The sequence below is a fragment of the Protopterus annectens genome, chromosome 2.part2, assembly GCF_019279795.1.
Source record: "Protopterus annectens isolate FY-2018-M chromosome 2.part2, PAN1.0, whole genome shotgun sequence".
NCBI lineage: Eukaryota > Metazoa > Chordata > Ceratodontiformes > Protopteridae > Protopterus > Protopterus annectens.
In genome coordinates, this window is record NC_056730.1 from 341,507,268 (window position 1) to 341,533,270 (window position 26,003).

Here is a 26,003-nt window from a genome sequence, read left to right on the forward strand (position 1 = left end):
AAAAACATTATATTAGAAGACATTTTAAAACTGCAAAGATTGATGAACATGTCGCAATAAAAAATAAGGAGGGCATACATGCAATTCATCCAAATAAACAGAAGGTTAAAAGTTACAATAACAAAACTGGGTGCTACACTTTTGTAACTCATGCTTAAACAAATTTTAACTATATGTCTATTTAAGATGGGGATACAGAGTGTTTTATTAATTTACTCACACAAACTGACTGTATCATTGCCAACATTATTTTTTATTTTTTTTTATTTGGAGAATGATATGAGATTATTTGACAAGGACTTGATGTTGTAATGAGGGTTGTGCCAATAAAGGATGTCATGCAGTGAAGGACAGAGAAGTACAATAATTTAAGGGTGAGTTTCATATAAATAAAGGAGGTTTGCTGTTAGGCTGCAATGTGAAGAATTGTGGCAGGTTCTGGAATGGTGATTAACTGAAAATCCGGTAATGTAACTGTGCTCTTCTTCTAATGTGCTGTAACAGGAACTTGTACACTGGTGAATATATAAGCAAAAAATAACAATTTTAGGATGAAGGACGTGGCTGCAGTGGATTTTTAAGAATTCAGTGATTAGAAAGCTTTAGCTCTGGTGAGTTGTCCCAGTTTCTGATTAGTTTTGTTGACAACCAGCCATCTACCTGAGGAAACCAAATGTCAGTTCAGAAGTCAAACCTCTTAGCATAGAGTATTATGAAGGTGAATGGGTAACTCATTGTTGAAGACTTCATGTGTATATTAGACATCAGGAATTGTTGTTTGCTAACCTGAGCCTTATTTCTTTTGTAGTCTGATTAGTCCATGAGTGACTGCAAAACATGATGCAGGGGATTCAGAAAGAGTGGTAAGCAATTGTGTGCAGCGGGCAGCCATGTGAAGGGCAAAATTGTAGCATGGGTGGGTTGAAGAGACAGCTGCTTCAGAAACAATGTGTTACATAGCAGAGTTATGAAGTGCAGTTCTATCTTCTTTCTGTACTGGAATTATTAAATAGAAGTGGACTTTTTTGCTCTTCAAGTGAAGAGCTGAAGAAGTGAGGTGCCAGATTGGTGTCCAGCCCCAGGTGCCATATGAACCAGCTGCAGCTCTGGTGCAGGGTGTGGGCAAGTCAGAGACATACTGAGTGTGAGGAAGGCTGTGAAATCATGCAGCCCACACAGTAAGCTAATGACAATGCAATGACATAGTAATGAGGAACACTCTTAAAACAAGGACTCAGTGGATATAAATGAGGATAAGCAATCTGAAGGTGTGATTCAGAGATGCATATTTACCAAAACTAGAGGTACTGTCTGCAGAGTTATTGAACATAGTTAAATCCTAGAATTATAGGAGGGGAATTGTGGAATAATGCATGGGACAGCTATAGCATAAACAAACCTATATATGGAACAGGCTGTACTCACTGCTGGTGGGCACTGTGTTGTTCATTATCACCCTCTAAGTTGCAATGTCATCCATCCATGCTTAACATTTCATGTCCTTCATGACACTGAAATTGTAGACATATGTGACATCCCTCCTCTGGGCCAGTAATCAAGGAGCCTCAATCCTCACCCCTGACACCACTGAGGGGCATTCATTTAATAATAAAAAAAACAATAGATACGCCCAGTATTTTCAGATGCAGATATCTGCACCAAGCACAGTTACACTCAGTCCTGGGGCTGGGTTTCCCTCTCTCAAACCATGACTCACATAAGACTCCCCACTGAGATAGCTGTAGATTTGAGTCCTCAGCTGAGTGTTCCAAGCCAAGTCCTCCACCACCTACTCTGTAAAACCAGGTCTCTGTGTCCCTGCTCCAAGTAGCTGACAAACACACTCTTTGAGATTTGATTTTCACACACACACACACACACACACACACACACACACACACACACACACACACACACACACACACACACACACACACACCTGGGAAGGGCTGACACAGATTTACCAGCTATGCCCTCTTTACCTAAACCATAATGTAGAAAATACCATCAGAACACTCCAAAGCCAACTACTCTAAGGTTTTTATCAGGAAACCCAATTATACTGAGGAGAATTAATGGTAATACAAATGGTAGTGTCTGGCTATTGCAACAAGGCATTCAGAAGTGGCCACAGTGTCACCATATAAATATAAGTACTCTCAAAGGTTAAAATATTCTCTAAAAGACCAGCTACAATGAAAAGTTTAAATATATTTAATAATAAATAATAAAAGAACATGAAATACTAAATATCTAGTTACAATAAAAATCAGAGTGTCAGTCACAGGAAATATTAAAAATAACACCAATGGAAAGGTTCACACAGATACAGAAATACAAAACTTAACTAATCTGACTATATTTCCTGACTGATCTAAAGAATTACTGTTCCCTAGTTCACTTACTGGAGCAAGGCAGGATGATGTGGATGAGTAGTCTTCCTTCTTGTCAGGTTTCACAAACAGACTGTCCTGAGACTTCTGTCTCATCTAGTATTAAAACATTATTTCAGTGCTGGATTACTGAATGACATCTAAAATATCTGGTCATCTGACTCTGGTTCCCACACTACCCTTTACTAGAAACTGAACCAGAATCTAGCACATCTGTGTCAAAATGCACACACATAGAACTGTGCTAAGATGTGTTATAACATCTGGATGCTATAAAAACATTTCAAAGACTTCCACCCCTCCAGGATAGCAGTTAGTTCACCCCTAAGGACAATACAGTAGGATTCCTAGTCTTGGTTTTCATAGACATTTTGTCTCGGGCTGCAATCAGAACTGTAAGATATAATCTTTATGGCCTAAACCAGGTAATTTAATTTCAGAGTATTTTTCAAAGTTAGCTGGACTGGGATTAGTCTCTTGTCTTCCAGTATCCTCTGTTACAACATATTCATTTCAACAGTTACAATATAGTTTAACATACAGGTGTATTTCTTTTCTGTCCAGTAGGGCCAACTGTTGGTACATTTTTAACACAAGCAACTTTACAAATACATTTTCAACACAAGCAAATCAATTGGATATACAAATGACATATAATTCTTTACAAAATTCTAGTTAGCTATGCTGGCATATATTACACATGCATTGTCCTACTCTCTCTCTAACATAGCTGGCACTGTCTCATAACATCATATTTCTCCCCCCTTTGAAGATGCAAGTAGGTTTCTCAAGGGACCCTGGAGAAATGTTGCTTGAGAGGTATGAGCTCTTCTGGGAATACATTAACCCATGCCCTGTCTTGAGAGTCCATTGGCATTGGCATTGCTGACCCCATTCATGGTACTAGGTTTCTCCATGAACATGTCTCCAAACTCTGCTCAGATTTCTTGAACTTGGGTAGGAGATAGCCACTGGGACATTACTATCCCTCCCATTGAGGTGCCAGTTTGAGCCTCACAGAGGAGATCAGTCACCATATCCCCCTTAGACTCCTGCTACCCACTGCAAATATTAGCACAAGTGCCTCCCTATGTTAGTAAGGCTTCATCATGTTAACATGGTACAATTTGTGCTCCTGCCTAGCAGGTTTACCATGTAGCTAACATCACCGACCTTCCTTACCACTTCAAAGGGTCCCCACAAAGCTGCCTGCAGTTTATTGTGTCTGACAGGAATGAGAACCATAACTTGCTGTCCCACACCATACTCACGGGCTCCAGCATTCCTGTCATACCAGACCTTTTTCTGCTGTTGGACTCCTGTCAGGTTTTCCTGGGCCAAGCCCATGAGCTCCCTAAGCCTTGTCCTTAGGTTTAAGACATATGCCACAACAGACTCCTTGTGGGATTCAAACTCACCTTTTCACTCATCACGAATCAAATCTAAAGGCCCCCTCACCCTATGCCCATACAACAACTCAAAGGGTGAAAAACCTGTGGATTCCTGCGGTACCTCTCTGTATGCAAACAGCTGATGGAGCAAATATTTGCCCCACTCTCTCTTAAGCTGGTCTGCAAATGCTCATAGCATGCGTGGTCTTTCATGTAGAGTTTAACCTCTCCACAAAACATTTTAGCTCTATCTTCCTAAATACTCTTAACTACCTAGCCCCTCTAAGAAACAAACGAATCAAAGCCAATTCTGCTCCTTGGATGACCAAAGAAACTAAACAAATCATGCATCACAGAGACAAATCCTGGAAGCTTTATCAGAAAAATAAACTGTCTACTGCCTTGCTCCAATACACCCAACTCCGCAGCCAAGCAAAAAAACTAATCACCTTGGACAAAAAAAACTACTATAATAAACTTCAGTCCAAAAATAATAAGAGCCCAAAACAATTCTGGAAATCAGTTAACTCCCTTCTCCATCCAGGGTCCAAGAATAATCCCTGCCCTAACCCTAGTTTAACTGACATGGAGCTGAGCTCTCACTTCAACACTTTCTTTACAGAATCCATAGCTAAGCTAACCAAAACATTCCCAAACAATAATCCACCCAACTCCCTTTCCTCAACACCCAACAACCCTAATAAGTGTCCCTTTATTTCCAGTTCAAACCAGTTTCAACCATTTTTATAAAAAAGGCTCTTATCCAAACTTAAGCCATGCTCTAATGCCCCTGACAACATACCCTCCTCCTTCCTCAAATGCGCAGCCAAAGGTATTGCTCTCCCAATTAGTATCCTGATTAACAGATCCTTAAAAGAGTCATATGTACCCAAACTTTGGCGTTCAGCCTACATTCTACCTCTTCACAAAGGAGGTAAAAACACCACTATTTCTAACTTCTGCCCCATTGTCCTACTCTCTCCAATATCTAAAATTCTAGAAAATGTGTCCACCACCAACTTTTGCCTTTCTTAACTCAGAATCACCTACTTACACCCACTCAACATGGCTTCCACCCTGGCCACAGCACCATAACTGCCTTATTATCCTTCCTAGAAACAGTCAATCGAGCCCGAGATTCTGGACTTCTGGTATCCACAGTACTGCTAGATCTATCTAAAGCCTTTGACACCATCTCCCATACACACCTTCTCTTTCATCTTGCCAAACTTAATCTCTCCCCTAATACTCTATCCTGGTTCTCCAGTTACCTATCAGACAAATTTCAAGCTGTCAGATGGAAGAACTCTACCTCTTCCTTCTTGCCTACACCTACCGGTGTTCCTCAGGGGTCCATCCTCGGACCCATGCTTTTCAACATCTTTATAAATAACCTTCACACTGTCATCCCTGACACTACAGTCATCCAATACGCTGATGACTCTACCTTAGTTTGTGCCACCTCTAACGTTCCTGAATTACTGACTAAAACACAAATAGCTTTTTCCATTACAGAGAACTGGATGCACCAAAGCCATCTCTCCCTCAACTCTAATAAATCTAAAATACTAATTTTCACCCCCACCAGGGTTTCCTCCTTTGACAAAAATATTTTCAAAGTCCTAAGCCAAACCAACGCTGCTATAGAAGTGGTCCCTTCTGCAAAACTCCTTGGCATTACCATAGACGAACACCTTAAATTCAATCTCCACATACAACAAAACATAAATAAAACCCACCAAAAGTTAGGTATGCTCTACAGGAATAACCGGATTCTTTCCAACTTCTCTAGGCACACGTTTGCAATTACCTACCTTCTACCCTCTCTACTATATGGAGCCCCTCTTTTAACCAATCTGTCTGCTTCCAAAACCTCAAAACTTGAAAATTGCTATAATAAGATCACTAAATTTGCCACTAAATCCAAAACCTCAACTCATGACTACCTCACCCTACAATCTCTGAATTGGCTATAACTCCCTAACCACCTAGACTATCTCCAACTAACGACCGCTCACAAATTAATATTCTACCCAGATACATGCCCAGCCTTAACAAACATCCTTCCCCCATACATCCCAAACATATCTCTGAGATCTCAACACCAAAACCTAATCTCCAGCCACAAACCCAAACGTCCCGCTGGCCAGCTTCTACTCTCCTTCTCTCTAGGTAAAAAATGGAACTCCCTCCCTCCATCACTTAGGACTATACCTAACTCTGAATCCTTCAAGACCCAACTTTTCTTATACCTGTCATCTAAATGGAAATGTTCCTGCTTTCACCAGATATAAATTCTAGGGATTTTCCCCACTGAGCTCTCTATACTCCTGCTCCACTCTACCCTCAAGCTTTATTTCTATTCCTCCAAAATAGACTTAGCTGACTTTCACTTGACTCTAAGTATGTAAATATTGTAAATATCTGCATTGCCACTGAAAAAAAAAAATATCTGTATTGCACTGTCTCATGATGTACATTTATGCATTTGCATTTCCTGACCGTATGTATTTTACTCTTGTATTTTACCTTTAACATCATTTGACCTTTATTGTATTGTATTGCTTATGGAGCTTTTCTCCCCGGGCCTCCACTGAAAATGGGCACTTCTTGGCACAGTGGACTTCCCCCGGTAATCAAACTGAAAATAAAATAAAATAATAAAAAAATAAATAAAACCATTAGTCTGGGGGTGGTAGGGGTGGTCTTTAGGTGCTTCACCCCACAGTGCTCCCAGAGACAAGCCAGCAGGTCTGGCATGAAATTGGCACCACTGTCAGTCAGTATTTCACTTGGGAAACCTACCCTGCTGAAAATCTCTAACAAACCATTTGCCACCGTCTCTGCCTCGATAGAGGACAGTACCACCACTTCAGGGTATCTAGTAGCATAATCAATTACCACCAGGATATACTTCTTCCCTGTGAAACTTGGGGTACTCAAAGTCCCCACAATATGTTTAGCTGCCCTCTGAAATGGCTCTTTAGTCACATGCAAAGGCATCAAAGGAGCTTTGACCTTGTCCCCTGCCTTGTCTACCTTTTGGTACTGCTTACAGGTCCTGCAGTAACCTGCTACATCCCTTGCAATCCCAGGCTAATAAAATTTCTGCATAATATGTCTCTTGGGACACTTTATGATCATATGACCTGCCAAAGGGATGTCATGGGCTATGGCTAGAAGTGCGAGATGGGAGGCTCTGGGCACTATCAACTGCTGTATTACCTCACCCTCTAGCTCTCCCTCAGGGGTTCAATCTCTGTACACTAGTCCTTTGTTGCAGTGTACAGACTCCCCTTTTCTTTGACAATCTGGTGCCTCCCTAGCTACCTCCGTCAAGACTCTTAGTGTAGGATCCGAGAGCTGAGCCTGTCTCAACACTATCTTTGTCACCCTTCCTAGTTCCCCTTCCACAAGAAGTCTGGTATCCTCTGATAGTGCTGCCTCACTGTCAGCCTGGGTACTACCACTCACCTCTGTCCTTGCAGTCACTCTGTCCAAGGGAACATCAGTACCTACCAGCAGCTCTGGCTCACCTTCAAGCTCACTGCTACAGGGAAGCTCCCTCCCTGAAATAGCCACCTCACCAGTCTAGACTTCAGGTGTGGGTTCTGCCCCAGGCTACCAGACCCACATGCCTGTCTCCTACCAGACTGAGTATAACTACATGCCCACAAGGTAATACATTATCAAAATCATTCTCTATCAAGACATCTGCAGGGATATCCTCAAACACACCTATTTGCTTGCTTCCTTTTCCACCCTCCCAGTCAAGGTGAACCCTGGCCAAAGATATTTGGAATGGGTTCCTTCCTAAAGCTTTGACTGGAGTAGAATGCCCAAGCAAGTATCACTCCTCTTTATCCACTGCAGCCTTCACAATGGTTATGTCAGAGGCTATGTCTCTCTTACCAGTGCTCTTTTTTCCATCCACTAAGATTGGATAGAAACTCTGGTGATAGTTTGGTACCCCTGTTGCCTCCAGACAACTTATCACTGGCATACTGTTATTCCCACTTGCTGGCTCCACATATTTTGTTCCCCACCTTGCTTCTGTGGACATCTGTATGCTACATGGCCCTACTGGTTACATTTAAAACATCTAATCCTTGATCCTGACAGAGTACTTGAACTAGTGGCTTCCCCTGTTACTGGTGGACTCTGTTGGGGTGGTTTATGCTGCCCACCATGGATTCCCTTATATCAATGTGTAGCACTGGGTATTCCCTTCTTGTGCAGTGATGCCCTGCTTGTTAATTAGAGATCCCCTTTTCTCCCCAACTCATCTTCAGAGTTACAGTCCTGGTCTGCCAACCAGATTATCATGTCCTCAGGAAAAGTGCTAAAGGCTTGTTCCCTCAACAAAAGGTCTGCCAGTCTTTCAAAAGCGGTGACCTGACATTTACTCCCCTACCTATGAAAATAAGTGCTTAACTCAGCAATATAATCACGTACACTTTCATCTTGCATCTATGCTCACAAATCTTTTTTTTTTGTAAGCTTCAGGTGTGTAACTTAAAAAAATTCCAATAAACATTGTTTAACTTTATCATAGTTTAAGCAATCAGTATCAGACAATTTAGAAACAACAGTTTCAGCTTTACCATGGAGTAAGGGGATCAAAAAAAGTATCCAGAACCCTTGGTCAACATTATACTGTTTACATACTCTTTCAAATATATGAAAAAAAATCTATCAAAATTATCATCCTCTGTAAACTGTAGAAGAAATGTACTGACCTTTATTCCTTCCCTTCCCCATTACCTCCATGGCCTTGACAAAGAGTCATCATCTCCCTCTCATGTTGACATTGCTTCTTATTTTCTTCGTCCTTCAAATGCTGCAGTTTCTCATTTTCTTTAGACTCCAAATGATGCAGTCTGTCTGTCAATTCTAATTCCAAACATTTGGCCTCTAGTTCAGGTTTCTTTAACTCCAGATGGATTTTAAGTCCTCTGAGGAAAAGGTGAAGTATCCTGTTTCTGAGGCCTGCAAATCCTCGTCACCAGATTGGTTATCCTCCTGGTTGCTGGTCTGGGTGAAAGCTGTGACTAAGGCTGAAATAATTTCCTCTTTTGTCAAGTTGGCATGCACCAGTCCTGTGGATTCACACACCTTGACAAACTGGTTCTTTGTCAGCTTGCCATAATCCTCTGCTGACATCTTCATCTGCTTTCCCCTGACTAAACTAATCTAACAAAAAAATAAATAAAACTGTTGTGAAAATGAAACTCTGTATTCTTTCCTTGTGGCTGCTGAGAGTACACACACCTTCAGTGACAACTGCTTACAGGCTACAGAAGTTCAAGTAATATTCACACCCTTGCTCACCAATATGTGACATCCCTGCTCTGGGCCAGTAATCAAGAAGTCTCAATCCTCACCACTGACACCAGTGAGGGATGTTCACTTGGAACAAAAAAAATAGATGCACACAGTATTTTCAGATACAGCTTTCGGCATCAAACACAATTTCCCTTAAGACAGAGGGAGCACACTCAGTCCTGGGGCTGGGTTTCCCCCACTCTCTAACTAGGCCCCATATAAGACTCCTCACTGACAGCTGTAGAGTTGAGTCCTCAGTTGAGTGTTCCAAGCCAAGTCCTCCACCACCCTGTCTGTGAAACCAGTGCTCTGTGCCCCTGCTCCAAGTAGCTGACACACACACACACACACACACACACACACACACACACACACACACACACACACACACACACACACACACACACACACACACACACACACACACACACACACACACACACACACACACACCACCTGGGAAAGGCTGGCACAGATTTACTAATGATGACTCCCTTGCCCAGACCATAAAGTAGATACTGCCTTCAAAACACTCCAAAGCCAGCTACTCGAAGGTTCTTATCAGGACACACAATTATACTGAGTAAAATTAGTGCAAATACAAATGGCAGTGTTTGAACCAATACAGCAAGGCTTTCAGAAGTGGCTAGAGTGTCACCAAATAAATATAAGTACCCTCAACGGTTAAAATATTCTCTAAAATGCCAACCACAATGAAAAGTTTAAATATATTTAATAAAAGAAAGTGAAAACACGAAATATCTATTTACAATGAACGCCAAAGTTTCAATCACAGGAAATACTAAAAATAATACAGATGGAAAGGTTCACACAGATACAGAAAAAAACAATACTTAACTAATCTGACTATATTTCCCTGACTAATCTAAAGAACTACTGTCCCCTAGTTCACTTACTGGAGCAAGACAAGATGATATGGGTGAGTAGTCTTCCTCCTTGTCAGGTTTCACAGACAGACTGCCCTGAGACTTCTGTCTAATCTAGCATTAAAATATTATTTCAGTGCTGGATTACATAATGCCATCATGTACATCTGGTCATCGGACTCTCGTTCCCACACTACCCCTTTTACTAGAAACTGAACCAGGATATATATATATATATATGTCATAACACACACACACACACACACACACGCATGCACGCACACACACATACACATGCACATACACACAAGCACACACACACACACACACACACACACACACACACACACACACACACACACACACACACACACACACACACACACACACACACACACACACACACACACACACACACATATACACACTCGCTCGCACATACACAGATCTTTGCTAAGATGTGTATTAGCATCTGAAAGCTGTAAAACCATTTCAAAAACTTCCACCCTTCCAGGGTAGCAATTAGTTCACCCCTAAGACAGTATGGTAGGATTCCTAGTCCTGGTTTTCACAGACATTTTGTCTCTGCCTGCAATCAGAACTGTAAGATACAATCTTTATGGCCTAAATCAGGTAATTTAATTACAGATTATTTTTCAAAGTTAGCTGGACTGAGTTTAACCTCTACTCTTCTAGTATAATCTATTACAACATATTCATTTCAATGGTTTCAATACAGTCTGACATACAGGTGTATTTTTTTTCTGTTCAGCAGGACCCAGTGTTGGTACATTTTTTAACACAAGCAAATTTACAAATACATTTTCAACACAAGCACCTATACAAATCAGTTGGATATAGAAATGACATATAATTCTTTACAAAACCCCAGCGAGCTATACTGGCACATGTTACACATGCACTTGCCTACTCTCTCTGGCATAGTTGGCACTACATCACATCATTAAAACTTTACCATTTGGATAGAGTCATAGAGAATCTTTATGGCCTAAATCAGGTAATTTAATTACAGATTATTTTTCAAAGTTAGCTGGACTGAGTTTAACCTCTACTCTTCTAGTATAATCTATTACAACATATTCATTTCAATGGTTTCAATACAGTCTGACATACAGGTGTATTTCTTTTCTGTTCAGCAGGACCCAGTGTTGGTACATTTTGTAACACAAGCAAATTTACAAATACATTTTCAACACAAGCACCTGTACAAATCAGTTGGATATACAAATTACATATAATTCTTTACAAAACCCCAGCGAGCTATACTGGCACATGTTACACATGCACTTGCCTACTCTCTCTGGCATAGTTGGCACTACATCACATCATTACAACTTTACCATTTGGATAGTCAGCAGGCAGGAGCTGGAACGAGAAGTGTCACCCCCATTTTCAGGTCTGTGGAATACATGGAGTCATGGAGTAAGTATTCCTGTGTATACAAAGGTGTGATTTTGATAATACTAGATACAGTGACCTTTCAGTAGCCAGTGGTAGACATGTTAGGAGTATCATAGGCATCTGCCACAAGGATATTCTATCAGTTCCTTGAGGCATGCTGCAGCATGTGGTTTTCTCATACCACAGAGGAGCCAGCCAACACTATGCGGGTGTTTCATCACATGGGCTATTGTCCTGAGCTGCTCTGTGCCATAGACTGCATTCTCTTTGAAATAAAGCAACAACTAGTGAGCAGGAAAGAAGGTGTGATAACTGTAAAGGTTACAACTCCATCATCTGTTCAGCAGTCTGTAATGCACAAAGTATGATCTACAATGTGTCTGCAGACCATGCAGGCAGTACCTATTGCTCCTACAGATGGACATGTGACCTATATCAGTGGTCTGCATAGGGTGGTGTTCCTCAGAGGCATCATATTGGTGATGCTGGATTTCACTTGAAGGCATGATTGATGATACCTATCAGGAAACCACAGACCATCTCAGTCAATGGCTACAGTTATGTCCAGTGACAAACATGGGTCATCAATAAGTGTGTGTGTGTGTGTGTGTGTGTGTGTGGTTGGCATGCAGAATGTCTATTATCACTGCCTGCATGTATTTGGTGGTATCCTGCACTATGGCTTGGGCATGTGTCCTAAGACATTTTCTTTCTGTACAATGTTACATATCATGATGTTGAGAAAACACTTGCAGTTGGGATTATGCACGCAGCAAGAAGACATTCCACCACACCAGGCATTGCAGGAGGAGCCTGATATGGAGCCTGTGGAGGAGCCAGCAGCAGGAGAGGACTACTCCAAATGAAGGCAGATGCAGTATGCTATTGCACTAGCTAGAAGGCAGCAGCTATTTCATAACAATGGACCAGGATAAAGAATTATGCAGAACGCTGAAAGTGATGCATGCAAACTCACATTGAGGCTGTGGTCACCAATGCACAAGTATCAAAGGACAGTTGTCAGAGCACACCTATCTGCACAGGTGGTGAGAGACACAGCAACAAGTATCAACCACAGCAAAATGTGTGTGTGGTAATATGATTAACATTAACTTGGTGCTGTATGTGTTAGGAGGTGGGTGTGAGAACTAGAGTGCAATGGTCTGCGAGGTGATAGTGTTACCATTGCTGTGCTGTGTATGGATGTGGACATTGTAGATAGATTTGTGCATGTCCACTGAGACACAATCTCAGCAAATGTTGCAAAGCTGTGTTGAGTTCCTACAGACAGGTCCAGCATACCCTCAAGAGATATATGTGCATTCTGTGCATACTTCTGTCCACAGGAGTGCGTTCTCTTGGGAGGGTCACAAGCACTATTCACCCCATGTCTAGTGGAAGGTGTGCTGCATGATAATGAGTGAAGGCACATACTGGGCATTTAAGCTGCATGAGTTCCATAATCTCTTGGATGTCCATGTCTTCCCCTACTGTCCGGATGATGTGGTGAAAGTGGTGGTACTAAGTATACCTGACCTAGGCCTCCCCCTCTTAATGGTGGTGCTCAACAGTGGAGGCAGAGATGGCATGACCATTGGAAGTGTGTCTGGCATGCTGCCTGTGTCATGCAAGCTGTCTATGGAATAAGTCCATTAGGTCACACATATGGGACATGCAAAACATTTACCATGCCAGCATGAACTGCAATGTTGTCAGCCTGTCCCTCTATGATGGTTATACACATCTACTCAGTCACAGACACAGAGACAAATAGCTTGGGTGGGGCTAGTGTCTTTGACCACCAGTACAATACTGCTCTTGCCCTTCCTGTGCTCACTGGAGCTGGTGGCAACCAAGGGTGACTGCATCAGAGGGGAAGACATTCCTTTCACAGCTGACCTGTCTATAACTTCCTGTCCTTCAGTGTCTTAATGTGTCCCTGGTGTAGGCTTCACAGGTACAGACATCATGACCATTGACTGAGATGGGGATCTGGATTCCACTTTCCCTGTATCCTATAATGATACCACAACCCCAGGTCATGCCAAATTTCAACTCTCAGCATTGTTGGAATCTGAGTTGTCTCCGACATCAGGAAGTGGTATATTCTTGGAGAAAGAGCCTACTAAAATGTTACCTGTGAAGACACCTGAGGCAACTACTCTCAATAAATAATACATGCCACTATTACTTGAATCACAATGAACGAATGATAATGACTACACATTGTAATAGAGAGTAATAAGATTGACCTTATCTTATACTGGCAGTCTTGTAATCTGTAGCCCTGATATTCCTATGCAAGAATTAACAGATCATGTAATTTCAGTGCAGTATACCTTTACCCACTACGCAGTTAACTAATACACAGATTCCTGAAGCCCCCTGCAGTTTTGCTCCAGTATCTAGTACTCCGCTGTGGTCTACGGATGACTCAGACAACCCCATGTAGAGAGGTAAGGAATTGCTCTGCCTCTGTTAATGGAGGCTTGGCTAGTGCACAACCTGTCATCACCCTAAGCATCTGTGCCAGTCAAGCAGCGCACTCTGGGCTGCACTTAATGTGTTGGTGGCATGGTATCTGACCTGTTCATAGTTATTTCCCTAGGCATTGAGTCATTCAGCACACCCTTCCAGGGTGGCCTCAATAGAGCTCATCATATTTACCATAATAGATCATCTGTCAACCATGGAGGCCAGTGGGCCTCCACTTAAAATTGGCTTTGTTCCAAGTCAGACTTTCTTGGTAAACAAATGTTAAATAAATACATTTTCTACAGCTCAGGAGACCATACAGTAGACTATTCTGCATGAGATGAGAATGGAAAAACTTTCTGGGTACAGGAATGCATATTATTTCATTTCTTTCTGTAATTCTAATAGTCTTAAGAGTGGGTATTACTGTATTGGCTATCGGCCAGAAACATTCATGAGTTTGACCCTGGACTGTAAGATTGCCTATGTTAAAATCTGCAGTGTATTCAGATTTCACATTTGGTGTTTTTCTGAATATAAGCACTCGAGTTATTCAGGTTGTCAGTGTTAGACATTTGCAGTGTGATTCCTGTATATCTGCTGGTGCTAGACAAAACAAAATATATAATGAGGTAGATGGACACAAAGCTCACCATGATATTTTTGTATGCTATAGACAGATCAGTACGTTTTCTCCCAATTTTCAGTGTCAGAACTACACATATCAGGAATGCAGCTTGTCCCCCTCCCCCATCGTTCTGGTAGCACATCCTAGCATAGCAGCATTTGTGTCATACATTCTTGCTATTATTCAGATTGTGCCATTATAAAGCTGTACAGATATTGTTGTGTGTCATACTTAATTAAACGTGGTTCATATATTACTTATATTTATGTTATGTAAAAGTTATTTTTCTCTCTCTCCCCTCTCTTCTCTAGTCACTATATATTCTTTTGTAATTGTATTTTGCTTGTTGTTTTACTTCTCTCCATGTCGTTTTTCATTTTGTAGAGCAGTTGCCACATAACTGCCAGTGGGGTTGCCATGGCCAACAGCCCCCCAGCAAGATAAGTCATCCTCATGTATGTTCTCTACCTGTATACCAAGCTGCCTGTTTGGGGGACAGCCAGGTTGAGCAGCTCTCCTATATTTAGGCCTGCTTCACTGTCTTGAAGCACTGTTGCTCCCTAGGGCACTGACAAGGATCAGGAATTTGTCACATGCAGGGAATCAGTACAGATGGTGGTGGGACATGTCAGATTGCAAGCTGGAAGGCCACAGTGGTTGATTAAAAAGGCTCCTCTTGTGACTAGTGGAATGACAGCACTGCCTGTCCGTACCATCACTACCTCATGCAGGGATCAATGGGGAGGGTGGTCAGGGTGCTGTCTGACCTTTTTCTGGGTATCAGACAGGTAGTATGACATGCAAGTCTGTACTCATCCTGAACCCTTCCAGGTGTCCCCCCCATTGTGTTTTCTAGTCCTCTCCATCACCATCAGTCTTCCTTTGTTTGTGTCTCTCAATCCATTGTCTACCCCCACTCTGTGTGCCAGCACCTTGCATCAATCTATGCTATAGGTTTGTATGTTTCATTCTGCTTTGACCCTCAGCCTCTTACCACATCTTTACTTTCTCTTACATTTTTTCCCCAGATTTCCTTCCTCAAAATATCTGGAACAAAAAAGCTGTACTCTCTCTCTCTCCCTCTCCCTGTTTCCATTCCCATTTCCCTTGTGGATTCTACTATGCATGCTGTCCTTTTTATCTACTGCACTATACACCCATTTCCATCCCTGTTTATGGTCAAAAACAGATTTAATTACTGCACTGGCCTCTTTAAAGTAGCATGATTGTTTTCTGACCTTGTCACTAAATATCGCATGTAAACACATTGAGGTGCATGTATCCTATATGCTCTTCAATTTTCCTTATCACATTCCTAGTCACTACTGTGAATTCTCTTTATCTGTGGACACTGTTCATGGCCAAGCAGGTTTACTAATTAGCAATGAAATGAGGTATGTATTTTCACCTTGTTAATTGATAATGAGCCTTGATCCACTTTGTGTTATGAGCTGTACCTGTGAGAGGTACTCTGTTGTCAAGCTAGACATATTTCTGAAACTCGGGGTGTGTTTTTGTTAGTGTGTTAAACAATATTGCTAACACTTTTGGTTTGGATTAGACAGAGTTGTCACCTTTTCAAGAATCCAGGGTGGGGCACTAAAGGCATAGTTTGTTGTGCTTTACACTTGCATAGGGTAACCATATGGGTGTGGCTAAAGAAGCCTCTTGAACCAGAAACATTTGATATATTTACTTATGCAAAACATAATAAATCTAAAGTTTATTTCAAGATTATAAGGCGAACTGAAAACAGACGTTTTGGTGCAAACAACTTGACTGTTGCTTTATAATTATCCTCCCCCAAAATTTGTATCTGTGCAACTTGACAGTAAATATAATGAGGGAGGAAAATGCAAAAATACAAACAATTAGTTTTAAACATCTTGTTAATATAAAGTCTCGAATGTTTTCTGCACCATACCTAAAAAAAAAAAAAAAATCTCCATCAGTCCCCCCTTCTTCCATAACAGTCACATATGCAAGCAGAGAACTTTGTAGTCTGGATAACAGATAAAATCCTGAAAAAAAATAAATAAATAATCAACAAGGAAGTATAAAAATCCCACCATAACCAGGAAGAAAAAAACATATTTCATCCACTCTGGGTATCATTTATCATAACTAGAGATTTACTACACAAAGATAGACATCTCTGCAAACAAATGAGCTTCTAGTTTGGCAAGAACTCTGTGCTATTTATCTTTTTACTAATGCTTATTATTTTTTGATATTTACAGCACTAAAATAAATAAAGTTAAGAAGTGTTTGTTGTATTACATTTGGAAACAATAATAGCACATTATGTGGCAGATGCTTGCAATATATTCATTATGGATTGCCATCAGTACATGTATTTATTTATTTATTTATTTATTTGACATTTGTTAACCGGGATAGTCTGACTGAGCAAAAGCCCTTTTTCAGTAGAGGACCGGGAAGAAAAGCTCCTCAGTACAAGTTATTGCATTACAATAACTAGTATGTACAATAGTAAAATACATAATAAATATGGTAATGTGAAAAATAACACAATTGCATCACAGATCAAAATGGCTAGAAAGATACAATAGTAGAAGACAATAATATATGCAGAGTTTACTGATAGAAAAAAATTACACACATCTATTTTATAGTGATTTTGAAATAATCAGAGGTTCAAAGAATAGATTTGAGCCCTAAATATTGAATAGTGTGCAAGGAAGAAATCCTGTTGGTAGAGAGTTAGTTAGGAGAGGGAGCAGAGTTACGCAAGTATATAACTTCTAATGGGAAGTAAGGTAGGGAAAATAGGAGAGTTAGATAAATAGTAAGGGGAAGAGAAGAGAAAGTTAATAAGCAGGTTAGGTAAGAAGTATATCGGAAGAGAATACAGAGAGAGTTAGGATAAACAGAATCAGATATGATGACAAGTAAGAGAGTTTAAAAAAACATAGTAGGAAGAGAATAAGAGTTGGATTGCAGAAGAGGGTAGAAAGTTCAAGAAGGATATTTACAATGACAGGTCCAGGTAGTATTAAGGTAATCTTTTAGAGCTTTCTTGAAGTCAAAAGTTTGGTTTATTTTTCATAGAGACAAGGGAAGTTTGTTCCATGATAGGCTGGTAAATAGGTATACAGTTTTTGTCCAAAAGAGCTTTTGTGTTTGTAGATTTCTATGTGAAATTGATCAGAGCTTCTTAGAGTTCGAGGGGGGATGTAAAGGGAGACAAGAGTGGAGATGGAAGGGCAGGAGGAGGGTTTGTGTATGATGGAGTGAATGAGGGTAAGTTGGGAAAGATGAAGATGGTGAGGGAATTCTAACCAGTTGTAAGGGCAAAACAGTGATGTGACCTAAGTGGGTTGTTGGATGCTAATCTAGCTACTTTGTTATAGGTGGTTTGAAGTATTGTGAGGAGATTTGATTGTAGGTTAGTTAAAATTTGACAACAATATAGTAGGTTAAGGAGGAGGTAAGCCTGGGCAAGTGTCTGTTGTGATTCAGTAGTTAGGAACTTTTTTCTTTCTGCACAATGACCAAATTTTTGATGAGTTTTTTTAATGTTGTTGAATACATGTAGGTCAAACTTTAGTTGTTCATCTATAATGACACCGAGAAGCTTAGTATGGGTTTCAGTCTTAATAACTGTGTTATTTTGGGATGTGATGGTGAATGTGGATTTGTGTTGAGAGTGATTTGGGAAGGAAAAGTAGCAGTTTAGTCTTTTTGCGGTTGAGTAAGAGTTGGTTATTCAAAAGACAAGATTCAATAAGTTTGAAAGACTTTTGTGTAAGGGTATGTAGGTTAGGGACAGTATTGGAGGAGGTGATGACTGTGGAGTCATCTGCGTACTGCATTAGGGATGATTGTGGGCAGGAAGTATTTAGGTGATTCTTGAAAATATAGAAAAGTAAGGACACGGACTCCCATCTTAATGGGGAGGAAGGGGGAGAGGGAGGAGAGCCATTTAACAGCTTGTAGTCTATTGGAAAGGTAGCTTTGAAACTAGGAGAAAGTTGGAGAAGAAAGACTGAGCTGAGAGAGTTTAGTAGAAAAAATAGGGTGAGAGATGGTATCGGAAGTTTTAGAGAGATCAAGAAAGAGACAAGAAACCAGCTGGCCTGGGAGATGGAGTTTGTAAAGAAAATTAGGGCTATTGTGGTACTATGGTGTAGCCAAAAAACATGTTTTCTAGGTGAGAGTAGGTTTTGTAGGTGAGCTAGTCGAGAATTTGTTTAAGTACACATTTCTCAAGGATTTTGGATAGAGGAGGCAGTATTGCGCTAGGCCAATAATTGGAAAAGTCAGTAGAGTTTCCACCTTTGAGAAGGGGTATAGCATAGGATAAGATTGTTTCCATAATTAGGGAACAGTGGATTCCCTTACTGAGCATTTTATGAGAACAGAAATGGGCCGGGCAGTAGAGTGGGCAGGAGGTAGGTTGTCTGCTGATACAGAGCAAGGTTTTAGTTTGAGGAGGAGATTTTTAATGTAGTTTGTAGGGACTGGTTTCAGTGAGAAGGAGTCATTGAGTGGCGAAGGAGTGATAGTGTTGTAGGGATCAGAGGTGTTAGAGGCTTGGATAAGTTTATTAACTGAGCTATGAAATAAGAGTTAAAGGTAGCTGCAATCTCTTGAAGGGAATTATTAGGGCAGGGGTTGGGAGTAGAGGGGTTTCCAGGGTGCAGGATTTAATTGACAGTACACCAAAATTTCTTGGGATTCTTATTTTGAGTGGTTTGGGGTTTCAGATAAACATTTTTCTTATCTATGTTAAGCTGTTTTTAGTAAGGTTATGTAGTTCCTTATATGTTTTGTAGTCAGTGTGCAATTTAGTTCTTGTCTAGAGCTTCCAGACATTTTCTATTTTCTTTTACTACATAAATTCCTCATTTATGTAGTATAATGGAATTCTAAAGTGTTGGATAATTAGTAAAGTGCTTTTGATATAATACACCAAGGCCACTAACAGGCCGGTATTATATTATTTATTGTATGTTGTGCATGCTTCACTGATAACCAAGTGAGAACAAAGTGAATGGGATATTTCTTATTTGAAACCTTAAGTACTGCAAGAATGTTCACACCTTAAAACACTACAATTTTTCTTGCATTTTAGTTGGATGTTTGGAACTGTTTTATCTCCCTACCTTGGTGATCATGAGGCTACTCTTTCCTCTGTTTTGCTCAATTTGTCCCCCAAGGAAGTGAAAGACCGACAGGCCATTTGTACCTCCCAGTAGTAGATTCTGAACAATGGAAAGCAGAGCTGTCACCTGTCTGAGGCCAAGGGGTTTTATGCTTTAAGACTCTAACCCCTCTGCACATCCCCAGTACTGGCTCAGGGTTTAATGTGGAATGAACATCAGTGAGGGCATGTCTCTCATGAGAACATCAGTCCTTTGAAGTCAGCACTCCATGGGATCCCTTGTCTTGATTGGAGATTCTACAGTGGTGCTAAGTGCCTGTAAATGTACACCTCTCCCTTCCTCCAAACTGAGGTGAGATGACAAAGCCACACCACTCTTCTTTTCACCTATACTAGTTCCAGTAAGTGTCCTACCTATTATTCAAAATCAGGTCACCTGGGACATCAGCTGGGCTTCATCACTTTATGCCAGTGGAGTTGGCATAATTATTTCTTTTGTTGTATGTGGGTTATTTCAGATACATCTGTGATATATGTTCGTAGTTATGTCAGATTCATATTTTCTGCAATATTTTGGAAAAAACAGCAGCTAGACAGACAGATAGGTAGATAGATAGATAGATAGATAGATAGATAGATAGATAGATAGATAGATAAATAAAGCACAGCTATCCAAATTATGCTGTCTTGTTGAAATGGTACTGGTGATAAACTTAAATTTCCAACAGAAAGTCAAAAAGCTGCAAACACATTCTCCCTCCCTAAATTATATATAATAGGAAGAGTGATCTATTACCCATAATTAAGTTTTCATTTAATTAGTTAACTATACACCTTGGATGTGTGTGTGTGTGTGTTTGTGTGACAGAGAGAGATACTAGAGCTAGACATAACTTAGAAAAACTGAAAATTGAACAAAGATGCTTAGAAGAAAAACAGAACATGCTGTAACTATCAAGTTCTTCCTTCAGAACAGAGAAAACAGCTTCTTTACTGATGAATCACTAATAAGGTTTTTGTACAACCTTCACAACCATTTTGAGCCTTGTGCTCCTCTGTAATTTTCTCATATAAATTGGTATCTTTATTCTTTTGCTACTATTTTTATAATGTAAGAATGCTTGCCACTTAATGTTTGTGTGTGTGTGTGTGTGTGTGTGTGTGTGTGTGTGTGTGTGTGCGTGTGTGCGTGTGTGTGTGTATGTGTGTGTGTGTGTGTGTGTGTGTGTGTGTGTGTGTGTGTGTGTGTGTGTGTGTGTGTGTGTGTGTGTGTGTGTGTATGTGTCTGTGTGTGTGTGTGAGTATGTGTCTGTGTGTCTGTGTGTGTGTGTGTGTGTGTCTGTGTGTGTGTGTGTGTGTGTGTGTGTGTGTGTGTGTGTGTGTGTGTGTGTGTGTGTGTGTGTGTGTGTGTGTGTGTGTGTGTGTATGTGTCTGTGTATACATGTTGCACTCTCTTCATCTCTCAGTTCCAGTACTCTTTGATATACAGTCATAACATACTTAGTTAGGGGTTGCTGCTGCTATCATTGATTTCTATTTGCAACAGCCTTTTATACAAGGTGCTGCTGTTGCTTCCAGACCAAAGGTAAATGATGAACCTGTAAATAAGAAATACAAATGATTTCCCCCATATGCAGGTATTGTGCATCACTAAGATAAAACATGTCTCACCTGTGCAGGAATGTTAGATATAAGTCATGAGTGATATATGCAACATAAATACTAATATATTACAAGGAATACAACAATGCCACCAATACTTATAAAATATATCTCTGTTCTTCCATCCTCTCTCTCTAAATATTTATATATATATATATATATATATATAGATATATATATATATATATATATATAGATATATATATATATATATATATAGATATATGTGTATAGGACTATGACATACCTGGAGAATCAGCAGTAGACTCCCTTTGGCTGTCTTCCACCAATGCACCCACATCCAGCATTACACTGGGAAAACTCAATCAGCTAGTGAACCAGCCAGAAAAAAATAAGCATTTATGTAGGCATCCATTAAAAATATGCACATGTAGGACATTACTGTAAGTTCCTCTCCCACCTTGGCAATACCAGATGTGAATAAGGATAAAAAATGTGTTTTTTTGGAATATGTAACAGCATTATCAATGAATGAATGAAGTGTATTACATACATTTGTCCCTACTATGACATGATTTTTAGGTTAACTTTCTCAAATATCAAAAGCATGCAGACATCACCTGTGAAATGACAAAGGACAACTTGATAACATAGATATGTTGCTCCACAAATGTAAGTTGTTAGAATGCCACACTTATTTGTACTCCACTTTCTTTGCCTCATAAACTCTTCTCTGTATGTGGCACATACTGTAAATCTTCCCAGTGTTTCATATTAATGCTGTGGTTTCAGTCTACAGAGGGTGATAGCTGTGTGAATCTAGGGATACTTATTAGCCACATTTTCATGGTATAAGATCACAGAGTTGAGAAATCATAGAAACACATTTTTTCTTTTCCTTTTTCTCTTTTTTTGGTTTCATCCTTTGTGCACAGTTTGGCATTTCTTCTCAGTGATTGTTAGCAATCCCAAGCAATAAAGGATGTCTCCCTTCTCATGACAAAAACGCAGACATTTAATTTGGAATACCATCAGTAGCAGAAATGAGACTGGTGCCATTGTACTTGTCTCAGCACTCTGGACAGTATTGAGTAAGAAAATGCACATGCCATTTATCTTTCTCTGTGGGTCAAGGTCTTAATACAGTAAGCTTTGAGAAGCATTAGAGGAAGCGAGGTTCAAATCCAGTTTACAGACAAGTTTAATGAGATGGTTAAAATAAGTAGTGTTACAGAATTTTATTACAAGGTTAACATGAAGTGCAACTGATTATTAAAAAAATAAATTTGCAACACAGCTCTGTGTAATGATTGCTAAATATATCAATTTTATTCTGTGTAAAGTATGTTAAGCATAACAATGATGATAGTTAATTTAAACTGCACTTGCATTAGTCTAATTTGCATGATAGTTATTATAAAAATATGACTCGACACATATATTTATTAGGTGTGTAGAAGAGTATGACATGCAAAATATGTATGGTACCTACCACAACATGTTTTACTCAGATCATGCAACTCAATACACATGAAATTGATTACAGAAGTAAATAATTTATTTTTCTTATAACCTCACTAACATAACAAGTGAAAGTCACACACACAGAGGCTTGTTATAATCAGATTTCCACTCAGGTTGAAACTGTTACACTTCTGCTTACAAATTCAAATGTTAAATTTCCTGTGGCATTAACAATAATAAACAGCATTTAGCAATTTAGCCTTCTTTTTAGTCAGGGGTTCAATTCCCACTTTTATTACAAAAAATATGTAGTTTGTCTGTCTCACTTATCCATTATGTTCCAGTTCATACCATTTTTCCTCTAACCAACACGGATTCTAACCAACATCATAGAGCTGATATCATATCATAGCACTGTTTAAGAAGACTATATGAATGATTACCATCCATCATAGTGAAATTTAATTCAGATAGTAAAATTGAATTCAGATATCATCATCCTAAACCATTTGAGGAATTCTCAGTGGAACATCTGTAAAGACAGTGAGCATCACATAAGTTCACTGTCCTATTTCACACCTACTTTGTATTTTGAAGCAATCATAACCAATTTTTCTTCAAGATCATTTCCATGCTTTTATTTGCCCAAAAATAGCTGATAAGATTGTTGGTCATTGCACATAGGCTGGCACATTTGAGATCAGAATTTGTTGCCAATTCACTGCCCTATTTCTAGATGTTCTAGAAGACATGGCAGGCAAAGGTGATGATGATGATGTTCCATTTAGAGCTTGAAAGTGGTGTGAAGAGGAGTTCAGGACCTTTCTGGCACTCCTTGTAAAGTGTTACAGCTGTAGGCTTCTCCAGAAAAAAACTATAACGGGAGTCTGTACAAGGCTGAAGCTTGGAATGGCTTGGCCAATATTGTCACCAGTGCAACTGGCATTTCATACACTGGTGAGCAACACCGGCACCAATATAGTGATGTAAAGAGGTACAAGCAAGACCTCCTGTGCAGATGGGAGGCAGCATTTAGAACTACATACACTCCTGAGTTGTGTAAGTATAGTTACCCATCACCTGCCAGTACAATACCATTCATTGTCCAGACAATACACTTATTCATTATACTTCTTTTTTTTTTCTTTTTTTGTTCTGTACAGTTGCTGACGACATTGTTAGAAACATGGAGGAGCACCAAGAATGATTGGCATACCTCAGAGAGCACAGGGGTAAGTATGGTTTAGGTATGAATGCAAGCAAAATCCTAATACAGCTGTAATTTTGTTAATTTTTCCAAATTTCAGGGTATCAGTCCATATTAGCTTGAGACACATCCAGCTGAGTAGGCATACATAACCTATATATCAGGTGTTCCTGTCTGCTCCAATAGCTCTTGATAATTGCATTAAGCAATGAGTCAAAAAACAGCTAGTTGTGTGTGGGTTCAATTCCCAGCAGCAGCAGCAATTAGCTTTTATTACCAGAAGGTATCTATAAATTATTTACTGTGATATTAAATAACATTAAATATTCCATTTTTGTAAATGGATGAATTTACTTAGAATGCCTGTATCAGATATGCCATAGTCACCAGACTGCTTCTGTTTTATTTATAAAAGCAGTGGGATTTATGTATTTCATGATACATGAATGACTTCACATCAAATCTGGATCTGGCAGAGGTTAACATAGTTATGTGTTATATTTGCTTATATTTTAAAATATTAATCTGATATACCATTGATGTTATTATACATGTTTTCTCTCCCTAAACCTATATCACTTTTTCTTAATTTCTGTGTAGAAGTGTTGCTGCTGCAACACAAATGCCATCAGCATGTTCACAGTTCAGCTAGACCAAACAGTGGAGATCTGACTTTCATACCTCCACAGGTGATTGTGGTAGCACCACCACAGGCAGCACAGATATCCAGCACATCGGGGTCACAACCTGTCAGAGATACCTGCACACTCCTGCATTACCTGCTCCAACTGTGTCAGCTCTTCACTGAGTGCTGGTGCTGTTGTACACTCTTGGAGTAGTGCTAGTGGTGGAATGGTGACTTTGTCACCCATCAGGAGCTGTTAGGGCTGGTGGAGGATGTCATGGAGAAGGGCCTCCATGCCTCAGTCAGCAAAGCTGGAAATCGCTTGTCTTTAATTGCAACAGCACCAACCCAGGGATCTGTGACGGGAGACAGTGATGACAGTTCTGAGGATGAGGACTAGATTCTCACTGTGCTCATGCTGGATGCAGATGCACCTCCGATGTCCCCTACCTAATCTCAGTCACGGTGTCCCCAACCTTTTGTTCCATCACCATCTGTGGTTGTCATCTTTGTCCTGTATACCTAGCTCACCTTCCTTACCCTCTTATTCCTTAACATCTTTCCCAACAACCCTCTCTCTACATTCATAAATAAATAAATAATATAATATATAAAAAATGGGTACCTATCCAACAAAAAAAAATATGCCCCTTACATAGCTCTCCACCTTGCCAACGTGTCCCGTTGACTGACTTGATTTGGTGCAGTTGGCCATACAACATTAATCAATTGTTGTCACCGCGCCCTGATATGGTGACAATTCAAATTCATCTAATTCTTGTCAAGTATACTTTTAACTTGTGAAGAAGTAGATAGTTATGGTGCTCTCCCACCACCATCTTGTACTTTTCTTTATTCTTAACCCAGCGTTCTATCCTGTGCTTGCCCCCCTCTATTTTCACTACTGTCCTATCAACCCCATTTTCATAATTTAAATCTGATCAAAAATAGGATTGCACACAATGCACATGGCCTGAAATGGTCCATAAAAAATGCTTTTGCCCTCAGCATTTGTGCAACATTCATCATGCACCAGTGCTGAGTGGTGGTAAATCATGTTTCAAGTCCTTTGGCAAAAACTGATGATTTTGCCTTTGACCACACTAGTACAGTTATCCTCTCACAATGTGCTTAGCCCCACTGAGCTATAGAAATACAGAATGAAAGCACTATTTTTGAGACTGTTGCTCTTACATAGTTATTAGGTATAATGTGCACCATAAGGGATGTTTCAGTTATCATTACTGTGATGAAACCTGATGACTACAGTCTCCCTTGCTTCAGTCTTTTTTCACTGCCCCTTCAAATGTATAATTTTAACTTTGTAATGCATGAGTTCTTATGTGGTATGCTCAGATAAAGCTCAGGTTTGTAGACTGCTTTATGCATAGTATCAAGGATTCAAATCCAGAAGTATGTCAAGCATAATTTATGT